The sequence below is a fragment of the Arachis ipaensis genome, chromosome B8, assembly GCF_059453495.1.
Source record: "Arachis ipaensis isolate K30076 ecotype BB chromosome B8, ASM5945349v1, whole genome shotgun sequence".
Classification (NCBI taxonomy): domain Eukaryota; kingdom Viridiplantae; phylum Streptophyta; class Magnoliopsida; order Fabales; family Fabaceae; genus Arachis; species Arachis ipaensis.
Genome location: NC_142443.1, coordinates 99,926,827 through 99,939,287, shown reverse-complemented (window position 1 = coordinate 99,939,287; position 12,461 = coordinate 99,926,827). Strand labels below are relative to the sequence as shown.

Below are 12,461 nucleotides of genomic sequence, written 5' to 3'. Positions count from 1 at the left end.
CCCTTATAGGTTTGGCCATGATGGTTAAATCAATGGCCTTGCACTCTCTCTTTGGATTCTCTTCTGTATTGCTTGGGAGAGTACTAGGAGGGGTTTCATTGACTCTTTTACTCAGCTGGCCCACTTGTGCCTCCAAATTTCTAATGGGGACCTTGTTTCATTCATGAAACTCACAGTGGCCTTAGATAGATCAGAGACTATATTTGCTAAGCTAGATAGACTCTGCTCAGAATTCTCTGTCTGTTGCTGAGTGGATGATGGAAAAGGCTTTCTATTGCTAAACCTGTTTCTTCGACCATTATTAAAGCCTTGTTGAAGCTTTTGTTGATCCTTCCATGATAAATTTGGGTGATTTCTCCATGAGGGATTATATGTGTTTTTATAGGGTTCACCCATGTAATTCACCTCTGCTATTGCAGGGTTCTCAGGATCATAAGCTTCTTCTTCAGAAGATGCCTCTTGAGTACTGTTGGATGCAGCTTGCATTCCATTCAGACTCTGAGAAATCATATTGACTTACTGAGTCAATATTTTGTTCTGAGCCAATATGGCATTCAGAGCATCAATTTCAAGAACTCCCTTCTTCTGAGGCGTCCCATTACTTACAGGATTCCTCTCAGAAGTGTACATAAACTGGTTATTTGCAACCATGTCAATGAGTTCCTGAGCTTCTGCAGGCGTTTTCTTTAGGTGAATGGATCCACCTGCAGAATGGTCCAATGACATCTTTGATAACTCAGATAGACCATCATAGAATATATCCAGGATATTCCATTCTGAAAGCATGTCAGAAGGACACTTTTTGGTCAATTACTTATATCTCTCCCAAGCTTCATAGAGGGATTCACCATTCTTCTAAAGTTTGAACATCCACTCTAAGCTTACTAAGCTTTTGAAGAAGAAAGAACTTGGCTAAGAAAGCCGTGACCAGCTTATCCCAAGAGTTCAGGCTATCTTTAGGTTGAGAGTCCAACTATATTCTAGCTCTGTCTCTTATAGCAAACGGGAAAAGCATGAGTCTGTAGACCTCGGGATCAACCCCATTGGTCTTAACAGTATCACATATCTACAAGAATTCAGTTAAGAACTAAAAAGGATCTTCTGACGGAAGTCCATGAAACTTGCAGTTCTGTTGCATCAGAGAAACTAATTGAGGTTTAAGCTCAAAATTATTTGCTCCAATGGCAGGGATTGAGATGCTTCTTCCATGTAAGTTGGAATTTGGTGCAGTAAAGTCACCAAGCATCTTCCTTGCATTGTTATTATTTTCGGCCATGTCTCCTTCTTTTTCAAAAATTTCAGTAAAGTCTTCTTCAGAGTGTTGTGTTTTAGCTTCTCTTAGCTTCCTCTTCAGAGTCCTTTCAGGTTTCGGATCAGCTTCAACAAGAATGTTCTTATCCTTGCTCCTGCTCATATGAAAAAGAAGATAATAGAAAATAATAGGGATCCTCTTTGCCACAGTAGAGAGGTTCCTTTATGTGAGAAGAATAAGAAAAGGGGAAGAGAAAAACTCGAACACAGAGAGGAAGATTGTGTTCAAATTTTGGGTGGAAGAGAACTGTTAGTAGATGAATAAATAAATAGAAGGAGATGAGAGATGAGAGAATAATTCAAAAATTAAACAAAATAAATTTTTTTTGTTTTTAATTTAAAATTAAAATTAAAATTCGAAAATAAGAAAAGAAATAAAATTAAAATTAAAATTTAAAATAATTAGTTAATTAAAAAGGAATTTTGAAAAAGAGGAAGGTGATTTTCGAAAATTAGAGAGAGAGAATTAATTAGGTAGTTTTGAAAAAGATAAGAATCAAACAAAAAGATAGGATTAATTTGAGAAAGATTTGAAAATCAATTTTAAAAAGATAAGAGGTTAGAAAAGATTTTGAAATTGATTTTGAAAAAGATGTGATTGACATTCATTTTGAAAAAAGATTTGAAAAAGAAATTTAAAAAGATTTGATTTTGAAAATTAAAGTTGATTACTTTTCTAACAAGAAACAAAAAGATATGATTTTAAAATTTAAAGATTGAACCTTTCTTAATAGGCAAGTAATAAACTTAAAAATTTTTGAATCAATCACATTGATTGTTAGCATTAATTTCGAAAATATGAAATAGAAATAAGAAAAAGATTTTGAAAATAAATTTTGAAAATTTCGAAATTATGAAAGAAAAATGAAAAAGATTTGATTTTTGAAAAAGATTTGAAAAAGATAGAATTTTTAAATTGAAAATTTGATTTGACTCATAAGAAACAACTAAATTTTAAAAAGTTTTGAAAAAGTCAACTCAAATTTTCGAAAATTTATGAGTGAAATAAGGGAAAGATATTTTTTATTTTTGAATTTTTAATGAGGAGAGAGAAAAAAGGAAAGATATCATTTTTATGTTTTTCTCTTTTTCTATTAAACAACAAAAATGAAACACACATAAAAATTTAAGATCAAAATAAAAATGCATGCAAGAACACCTTGAATGTCAAGATGAACACCAAGAACACTTTGAATGTCAAGATGAACACCAAGAACTTATTTTTGAAAATTTTTTAAGAAAAGAAAAACATGCAAGACACCAAACTTAGAAATTCTCAAACTTTAGACACTAACAAATTGAAAATGTATATGAAAAACAAGAAAAGACACAAAACATAAAATTGCAAAGTATCAAACAAAGCAAATCATCAAGAACAACTTGAAGATTATGAAGACCACCATGCATGAGTTTCAAAAATTTTTAAAAAAATTAAAAAGATGCAATTGACACAAGACTCAAACAAGAAACATCAAATTTTTTGTTTTTATGATTTTATAATATTTTTTTTTTTGGTTTTTTCGAAAATTATTTTGGGAAAAAAACGAAAAAGAAGAAAAAAATTTTTTGTATTATTTTCGAAAATAAGAAATAAAAAGCTTAAAAATAAAATAAAATTACCTAATCTGAGCAACAAGATGAACCGTCAGTTGTCCAAACTCGAACAATCCCCGGCAACGGCACCAAAAACTTGGTGCATGAAATCGTGATCGTTCATTCCTTGGTAACGGCGCTGAAAACTTAATACACACGTTCATGATCTTAGTTCTTTGTCACAACTTCGCACAACTAACCAGCAAGTGCACTGGGTCGTCCAAGTAATAAACCTTACGTGAGTAAGGGTCGATCCCACGGAGATTGTCGGCTTGAAGCAAGCTATGGTCACCTTGTAAATCTCAGTCAGGCGGATTCAAATGGTTATAGAGTTTTAATAATTAAAAGATAAATAAAACGTAAAATAAAGATAGAAATACTTATGTAATTCATTAGTGAGAATTTCAGATAAGCGTATAGAGATGCTTTTGTTCCTCCTGAACCTCTGCTTCCTGCTGTCTTCATCCAATCATTCCCACTCCTTTCCATGGCAAGCTTTATGTAGGGCATCACCGTTGTCAATGGCTACATCCCGTCCTCTCAGTAAAAATTGTCAAAAATGCACTGTCACTGCACGGCTAATCATCTGTCGGTTCTCGATCATACTGGAATAGGATTCAGTAATCCTTTTGCGTCTGTCACTACGCCCAGCACTCGCGAGTTTGATGCTCGTCACAGCCATCCCTTCCCAGATCCTACTCGGAATACCACAGACAAGGTTTAGACTTTCCGGATCTCAAGAATGGCCGCCAATAATTCTAGCCGATACCACGAAGATTCTGATCTCACGATCAGGAGGCTAAGAGATATGCATTCAAGCTTGCTTTCATGTAGAACGGAAGTGTTTGTCAGGCACGCGTTCATAAGTGAGAATGGTGATGAGCGTCACATAATCATCACATTCATCATGTTCTTGGGTGCGAATGAATATCATAGAATAAGAATAAGCTTGAATTGAATAGAAAAACAATAGTACTTTGCATTAATTCATGAGGAACAGCAGAGCTCCACACCTTAATCTATGGTGTGTAGAAACTCTACCGTTGAAAATACATAAGTGAAAATAGAGTAGACATGGCCGAGTGGCCAGCCTCCCATGGAGGTCTAGAGATCAAAAAATGATCAAAAGATGGATGTAAATACAATAGTAAAAAGTCCTATTTATACTAAACTAGTTACTAGGGTTTACAGAGATAAGTAAATGATGCAGAAATCCACTTCTGGGCCCACTTGGTGAGTGCTTGGGCTGAGCATTGAAGCTTTCACGTGTAGAGGTCTTCCTTGGAGTTAAACGCCAGTTTGTAACCTATTTCTGGCGTTTAACTCTGCTTTGCAACCTGTTTCTGGCGTTTAACTCTAGAATAGGGCAGAAAGCTGGAGTTGAACGCCAGTTTGCGTCATCTAAACTCGGGCAAAGTATGGACTATTATATATTGATGGAAAGCCCTGGATGTCTACTTTCCAACGCAATTGATAGAGCGCCATTTGGACTTCTGTAGCTCCAGAAAAGCCAATTTGAGTGTAGGGAGGTCAGAATCCAACAGCATCTGCAGTCCTTCTTCAACCTCTGAATCTGATTTTTGCTCAAATCCCTCAATTTCAGCCAGAAATTACCTGAAATCACAGAAAAACACAAAAACTCATATTAAAGTCCAGAAATATGAATTTTATTTAAAAACTAATAAAAATATACTAAAAACTAATCAAACCATACTAAAAACTATGAAAAAACACTGCTAAAAAGCGTATAAATTATCCGCTCATCACACACCAAAACAATATAAGGGAGAATGAAGGATTCTAAGTTTGGTGTTCCACCAAATTCTCATCACAAAACACATTCTCACCTTCTGTATGAGGTTAGCTTCAAGCATTTAGATAAACTAGTTAACTATTCTGTTGTTTCCTAGTTCTTAGTTCTATTACCTGTAGCAAGGAAAAAGAGTTTCACGTACGGTTCATTTGATGCATAAGACCCACTAGCAAGGTGCTAAGTTTGGTATTCCCATACCAAAGTAAGTTCAAAAGCCCACAAATAACTCATGCATGCTAATCATTTTTCAATTGCTTGGGAACAAGCAACTTTCAATATCATTGCAGAATATCATACAAGTTTTTGGAAGGATTAAGCATCATCAACCAGAAAGAGGAAAAAGGAATGTGAAGACCAGCAATGATGATGATGAGGAGTAAAGCAAGCAAACTCCAAAAGTTTGTATTGTTAAGTGAGTATTTTGCATCACTGCTATGATTGAAAGTGATATTATACCCCTATCTGTCTTTCTGTCTAGTATAGTTTCTCTGTAATTCAATAATTAAGATGCTTGATCATTCACAACCCTATACTCTCCAAACTTGTTTGCAATCAATGTCTCAAAAAAAAGCATCACATGACAGTTCTTTAAAAAGAAGGATTAAAGAATCAAACAGTTTTGAGGCAAGCAAAAGATTAGGAGAAGTGGTGGTTCTAGTTGTATGATTATGCATTGAGGTTGCATGCTTGTGAAAACTTGCGTGGGAGCTCATAGGCAGGACATAGAGTTCAAAGAAGTATTGTGAAGATTATCAAACATTTATTGATCCAAGAAGCAGCAAACAAAAGAAAATAAAGAAAATACAAAAACAAAAAGAACATGGCCCAAGGTTTTGAGCATCAATTACTAGGCAGAAAAGAAGGAAGAAACAAAGACTCAAAGAGTTGTTATCCTAGTAAATGCTTGTGGTCGAATTGTGTCAAAGAGAGAGGCTTGAGCAAGTAAATCCGTAGGGGTGCTTTAACACCTAATACCTTAAAACCAACTGGTTTAGGAGTATTGATTGAAAGTTTATCTAAAGAGCCGCTTTGAGACATGAAACTTAGACTCAGGGCCAAAACACAGAAATTATAAGCTGCTTCAAGGTGATTACCTATAGAGAGATCTCCATGATATTATTTGGATGAAATTTCTAAGACCTAAGATTTCCAAGATGTAGGGACTAGTAAGCACTGAAGCCCTTGCATGAGCATATAATTTAGAGTTCACCCCACTGTTACTTAATCACTTCACTCACAGGATAGCACATGTTAGTCTTCAAATCCATTCTAATTGAAAGAACCTTTGAGCATAATTATTTTCTTTCTTGGGGACAAGTAAGTTTTAAGTTTGGTGCTGTGATGACAAGTCATCTTAGCCTAGTTTTACTAGTCTTTTTCTTTGTTTTTATTAGGTTTTATGCACTTTCTTGCATTGCAAGTAAGTAATTTGGAATGGAATTGCATGATTTCTTTGAATCAATCAACCACCATTTAATTGATACTAAATCATGAGGTTTAAACTAAATTTAATTGATATTTAAATGATTTATAAACCTTGTGAATCTGGTGATACATTGATTGGTTGTTTTGATTACTTGTATGTGAAGAAAAGAAGAAAACAAGAAAGCGTGGCCTAAGAAGCGTGGCCCAAGGAAAAGAAAACTGTGGCAAAGGAAATTAGGAAGCATGGCACATGGAAGGAGGAAGCATAGCGCCCTCTTCAAGAGCAGAGCACTCTCTAAAGGAACACAAAAATTAAGCAAGGAAGCAAGGCTTTGATGCTACGCTCTCAAGGAGAGCGGAGCACACTTTTGAACCAAGAAAGAAAGGGGAGAAGAATAATGCTCCGCTCTTGTCAAGAGCATTATCGGGCTTCACTCAAAAATAAATTCAAGGAAGAAGTTTGCTAGTGAAGGCTACAAGGCTCGAACTCATGAGCAAGGGGGATTGGGGGAGCGTTACTCACAAAGGAAAATGAGCCACACTTGGCCAAATTGCATTCACAAGGATTCGAACCAAGGGTAGTCATGAAGAGTGGAGAGAAGGCGCTACAAGAAACCAAGGAAATTTGCACCAAAAAGCTCTCACCATGTTTCGAACTTGGGACCTCACCCAAGCAAAAAGAGTGCTACGCTCTTGCCAAGAGCAGAGCGCTACTTTCTTCATGCCTTGCACAATTGTGACACGGGCAGGGAAGCATGAAGTGCAACATTGACACAGCCCAGGGAACTTGGTGCGCGCACAAGACACACCACAAGCAGCAATGCTCAGCTCCCTACAAGAGCGGAGCGCTATCCTGATTGCTCCCCAACCTTGGCACGCAAAAAGGGGTCAAAGACAAGCCTTGATGCTCCGCTCCCCTCAAGAGCAGAGCACTCCACTAGGAGCAACACTCTTGGGCTAAAATTGGACCAAAATTTAATTAAAATTCAATTCTTCACCAAATTAAAAAGCCCACTCCAAATTCCAAATTCCAAAAATAGAAAGTGTATAAATAGAAGCTAGTTTAATTTAGAGAGGACCTTTTGGCCTCTTAGAGAATTGGGAAGGAGGATTGATCTCTCTTCTTCCTTGTTCTTGCTTGAGCACTCTTTACTTCTTGTCTTGGATCTTGGGTGAAGAATTGAAGAAATTCTGTTTTAATCTCACCTTGAGATCTCTTGTTCTATCTTTCTGCATAATTCTAAGAACTGTGATTTGGTTGCAAATTCTGTTTACTGCTTTCACTCTTCTACTCCTTCTGCAATTTACTTTTCCATTTACTTTTGCAATTGTTCTTGTTGGATCAAGGAAGGATTTGAGATCTAGACTTGTTTTCTAGTCTCCTCCACCCCTGAGATCTTCAACCTTCTTTTAGTTATTGCACTTGAATTACATTTTACTCTCTGTTTATATTTTCAAGAAATTGTGCTTCTCTTGTTTAGATCTACTGCATTTAGATTCATTTTCTCCTTCTTTGTTAATTGTCATTTTACTTCAGCTTGTTTAATTTCTGCAATCCCAGCTCCCAATTCCCTTTACATTTCATGCAATTTACATTTCTTGCACTTTAAGATTCAGCTATTTACATTTCTTGCAATCTAAGTTTCTGCAATTTAATTTACTTGTTCTTTAAGATTCAGCACTTTTATTTTCTGTTCTCTTAATTTACTGCAAGTCTTCCCTCTCCCTTTACATTTCAAGCAATTTAGCTTCTGTCAATTACAAACCACTCAAACCAATACTTGATTCGCTTGACTAAATCAACCACTAAACGAAAATTGCTCAATCCTTCAATCCCTGTGGGATCGACCTCACTCATGTGAGTTATTATTACTTGATGCGACCCGGTACACTTGCCGGTTAGATTTGTGTGGTTGGAACTCATTTTCCAAAAATACACCATCACCTCAAGACTAGTGGGTCCTACAGCATCTTCACCTACCCCACTTACTTTCACACTTTCCAATACACAATTCCCTATAAACCCTAGCCCAATCATATCCATACCACTTCCCTAAAACCATCATAACTACTTCCAACCCCTACCCACTTCAAAATCAAATTTCCCACCCAAAACCCTACCCATCTCCACTCTTATAAATACCCCTCTTCATAACCCTTCATACACACACCTCTCATACACTCAATACCCCATAAGGCCGAGCCCTCTCCCTCCCTCTATCTTTCTCTATTTTCTTCTTCTTCTACTCCATTCTTCTCTTTTTTTATTTTTGCTCGAGGACGAGCAAAGTTTTAAGTTTGGTGTTAGAAAAGCACAGCTTTTTTCCCTTCTATTACAATTCATGGCACCCAAGGTTGGAGACTCCTCTAGAAAGAGGAAAGGAAAGGCAGTAGCCACTCCCTCTGAATCTTGGGAGATGGAGAGATTTGACGTAAGTGCGTAAGTCAGCTAATTAAGAAATCAAATTAGGAATTACGTTGCGAGTATAGCTCTTAACCAACTAAAATCCGCCTCATCAATTAAGAAAGGTTATCACAAAATTTAGAATAAAAATACTGGGAGTATGAGTCACAGGTCGTCTCCCAACGAGTTGCCAAAAAGGGTGCTAATTTATTAATTAGGAGTTTCCAAGAGAATCTGAGTCGGGCAATGAACAATTAAACAATTGTAAATTAAAGCAATAAAAACTAAAATAGATTTATAATATTTTAAATAAAAAGCCTTTACTGGGGGAATGATTAATTGGAAGTTCTATCCTTGTTGGGATCTCTTAAGTGTAGTATCAAAAAGGTTGTTGTTTTTACTTAGTTAACCCTTACTAAATAAAGGAAAGTCAAGTGATTGAGCTAACTGTTATCCGCAAATCCTAGTCCTCTCCCTTGGGAAGGTCTAGCGTTAGTAAATACAGAACTAGCCAACAACTTCCAGTTTAACCATCACTTAAGCCTTCCAACTCAAGTGTCTCCTTTTAATCAACCCCCATGTCAAGTAGGGAATCTACTCCATTGACATGAATATAACACTCATAGAAATATAAGAAGAAGACATGATAAATTAAATAAAATAGGGATTGAAAATTAATTAAAAATAAAAGTAATCCTTTGCATTAATAAATCCAAAATAATCCAATTACCACTCTAAACAAGAATTAAGGATATGGAATAAATAAATAGGAAGTAAGGAAACAAACTAGAATAGTGTCTTCAACGGAGGTGATGACTCTTCAATATCCAAAAGCAAAAGCATAAAACTAATAAACTATGAATGTAAAGAAAACCTAGAGGAAGAGTAGTCCTATCTAGATTCAGATCTAAAAACCTAAAACTATCCTAATGAGAATGTGTGTTGAGTCTCTGCACGTTCCCTGGCTTTAGTCTGTGTTTCTGGGCCGAAAACTGGGTCAAAACGCGGCCCGAAATCGCCCCCAGCATTTTCTGTTATTTTTGCAGATTGCGCATGTCACGCGTACGCGTCAGTCACGCGTGCGCGTTAGTCACGCGTGCGCGTCATTTGGCGAATTTCCTTGTCACGCGTACGCGTCGTCCACGCGTGCGCATCTTTTGTACAGACTTCAATCCACGCGTACACGTCAGGCACACGCATGCGTCGCTGCAATTTTCTCCATGTCGCGCGCACGCATCAGCCATGCGTGCGCGTCGACGGTCGCTGGTTATCTCCTTAGTCTCTTGTGTTCCTTCCATTTTTGCAAGCTTTCTCTCCATTTTCTAAGCCATTCCTGCCCTATGAAGCCTGAAACACTTAACACACGGATCACGGTATCGAATGGTATAGAGGAGAATTAAAATACACAAATTAAAGATCTCTAGGAAGCAAGTTTTCAACCATATAACAAAACTAGGAAGGAATTGTAAAATCATGCAAATCATATGAATAAGTGGGTAAAGACTTGGTGAAACCACTCAATTAAACACAAGATAAACCATAAAATAGTGGTTTGTCAACCTCCCCACACTTAAACATTAGCATGTCCTCATGCTTAGCTCAAGGAGATAAAATAAATGAGTAGGGAAAAGTAAGACTCATGCAATGCAATGCAATCTATGTATGAATGCAACTATATGCTAAGTTGATTTTTGCCTACTTGGTTAAAAGTAAATAAGTTCTTCAAGGCAAAAATAAATCAGATATTACTAATTAAAATTATACAGTAAAAACAAGTAAATTTATAAGAAGACAGCTTATGAAAGCAGAGAACATAAAATCAAGTATTGAACCCTTACTGATGGTGTATATTCACTCTAATCACTCAAGTGTATAGGGTAATCACTCTACTCTTCTCTAGTCATGCTTTCTAAACTTTGTTCTTCACCTAACCAATCAACAAGTATTTAATGTACCAATGCAAACATCATGAGGTCTTTTCAAGGTTGTAATGGGGCTAAGGTAAGGGTGAGAATATATATATATATATATGGCTAAGTGAGCTATAAATTGAATCTTTGAATGGCCTAAGCTCTTACCTATACATACACTCTTTATACTTTTAAAATCATGTCTAGCTACCCAAAATTTTCCCACTTTTGCATTACATACTCATGCATCAACTTTTCTCTTAACTTGTATACACATGCATTGATCTTTTATTAACTCAACATTAGCACTGGGGTAATTTTGTCCCCTTATTCATTAATTTAATTACTTAATTACTTGAATATTTTTGGATTTTTTTAATTAAAAATAAAAGTAAAAGTAAACATAACTTATCAATGCACATGGATTTTTTTTATCTTTCTGTTTTCTCATGAGTAGGTACCCAAATTCCCCATAATTTATCAATGTAAGAACATAACACATTCTCTTGTTAACCCATGTTTCCACAGCTTTCCCACACTTAATTGACACACAATCTCTATCTTAAGCTAACCAAAGATTCAATTTGGGGTATTTAATTGTTTTTCTGCTTAAGCCTAGTAATGTGGAAAAATATAGAACAAATGGGATTAAAAGGCTCAAAGTGGCTAACAAAGGTGAATGGAAGGGTAGGCTATTTGGGGTAAGTGAGTTAATAATCAAATAATGGCCTAAATCATATGCATGCATATAAATACATTAAACATTGGACATATAGAATGGAACAAAATATAGATTACAATCATAGAGAAGAAAAACACACAAGAATAAAAATTTTTATGGTTAAATAATATAACCATGTAATTAAGCTCAAGTCTCACTGGGTTGTGTGTTCTAGCTTTAAACTATGTTCCAATTTACAGTCTTCAAACAAGTTCTAACACAAAGGTTTGATTTAAATTAGTGAAATTTTTCAAAAATAGGGTCTTAGAAAGAAACTTATTGTTTTTCAACCAAATAGAACATGCATGAAAATACCTATTACTATGCAATCTATCATATCCTAAACAAAAGAAAAATAAATAATTTATTGGTGCTAAGAAAGAGAAATTACCTCCGGAAGTCAGGTACTGACTGACCACCCCACACTTAAAGCTTGGCACCGTCCTCGGTGCCATCAGTCAAGAACAAAGGGGGGCTGGTAGCAGCATCTCCACAATCAGGACCATCATAGCTCCCTGTGCTGGTAAATGAAGGGGAGTCTGGGGTGTCTGGGTCTTCTTCAGGTGGGTGGTTTCCAACAATTAGCTCCTTGAGGTATGTAAATTGGCGCTTGTTACGGCGCTCTATTCGCTTTGCCTGCTGGTCAAGCCGGTCCAACCTCTGAAGTATCTGAAGGAGCAGCTGATTTGTTGAAGATGCTTGTGCTTTTCGTTCCTCTCCTCGCCGGTGGTTTGTTAGATGCTCTCTCTGTACCCTTTCTGGTGGCCATCCTAGTAAAACTGTGCGTCGCATGTGACGCGTGCGCGTGGAGCACACGTTTGCGTAGTTGGCGCTATTTTCAAGTGACGCGTACGCGTGGGTGACGCGTACGCGTGGCTTGATTTATGCTAGTGGCGTGAGAGCAGCCTCGCATACGCACAACTCTCTGTTTCATTCGCATATTTGCCAAAATTTAGGGTGACGCAGACGCGTGAATGGCCTGTTTTGGAAAATTGACGCGGACGCATGGGGCACGCGTTCGCGTGGTAGGGCTTGTGCTTCCAACACACTTTCAGCCCCATTCCATCATAATTCTCTGCCATACACCTATTTACGTCGAGTTCGCAGGGTCACGCGTGCACGTGGGTGACGCGCATGCGTGAATGGCTGGTTTTTCAAGTGATGCGAACGCATCAGGGACGCGTACGCATGGGCGTATTTGTGCCTAAAGCACGCCTCCAGCCATGCTCCGGCATGACTCTCTGCTTCTTTTCTTCTTTGTTTCGAGTGCACTTATGACGCGGA

The 12,461-nt window shown here is 37.0% G+C and overlaps 1 non-coding gene across 1 annotated transcript; it reads left to right on the top strand.

Annotated features, from left to right (window-relative positions):
- Positions 1-780: 780 nt before the first annotated feature.
- On the top strand, positions 781-883 carry LOC148548995 (small nucleolar RNA R71). The gene has a single exon (XR_015898342.1). It is a non-coding gene; the product is annotated as a small nucleolar RNA R71 (small nucleolar RNA).
- The last annotated feature ends 11,578 nt before the right edge of the window (positions 884-12,461 follow it).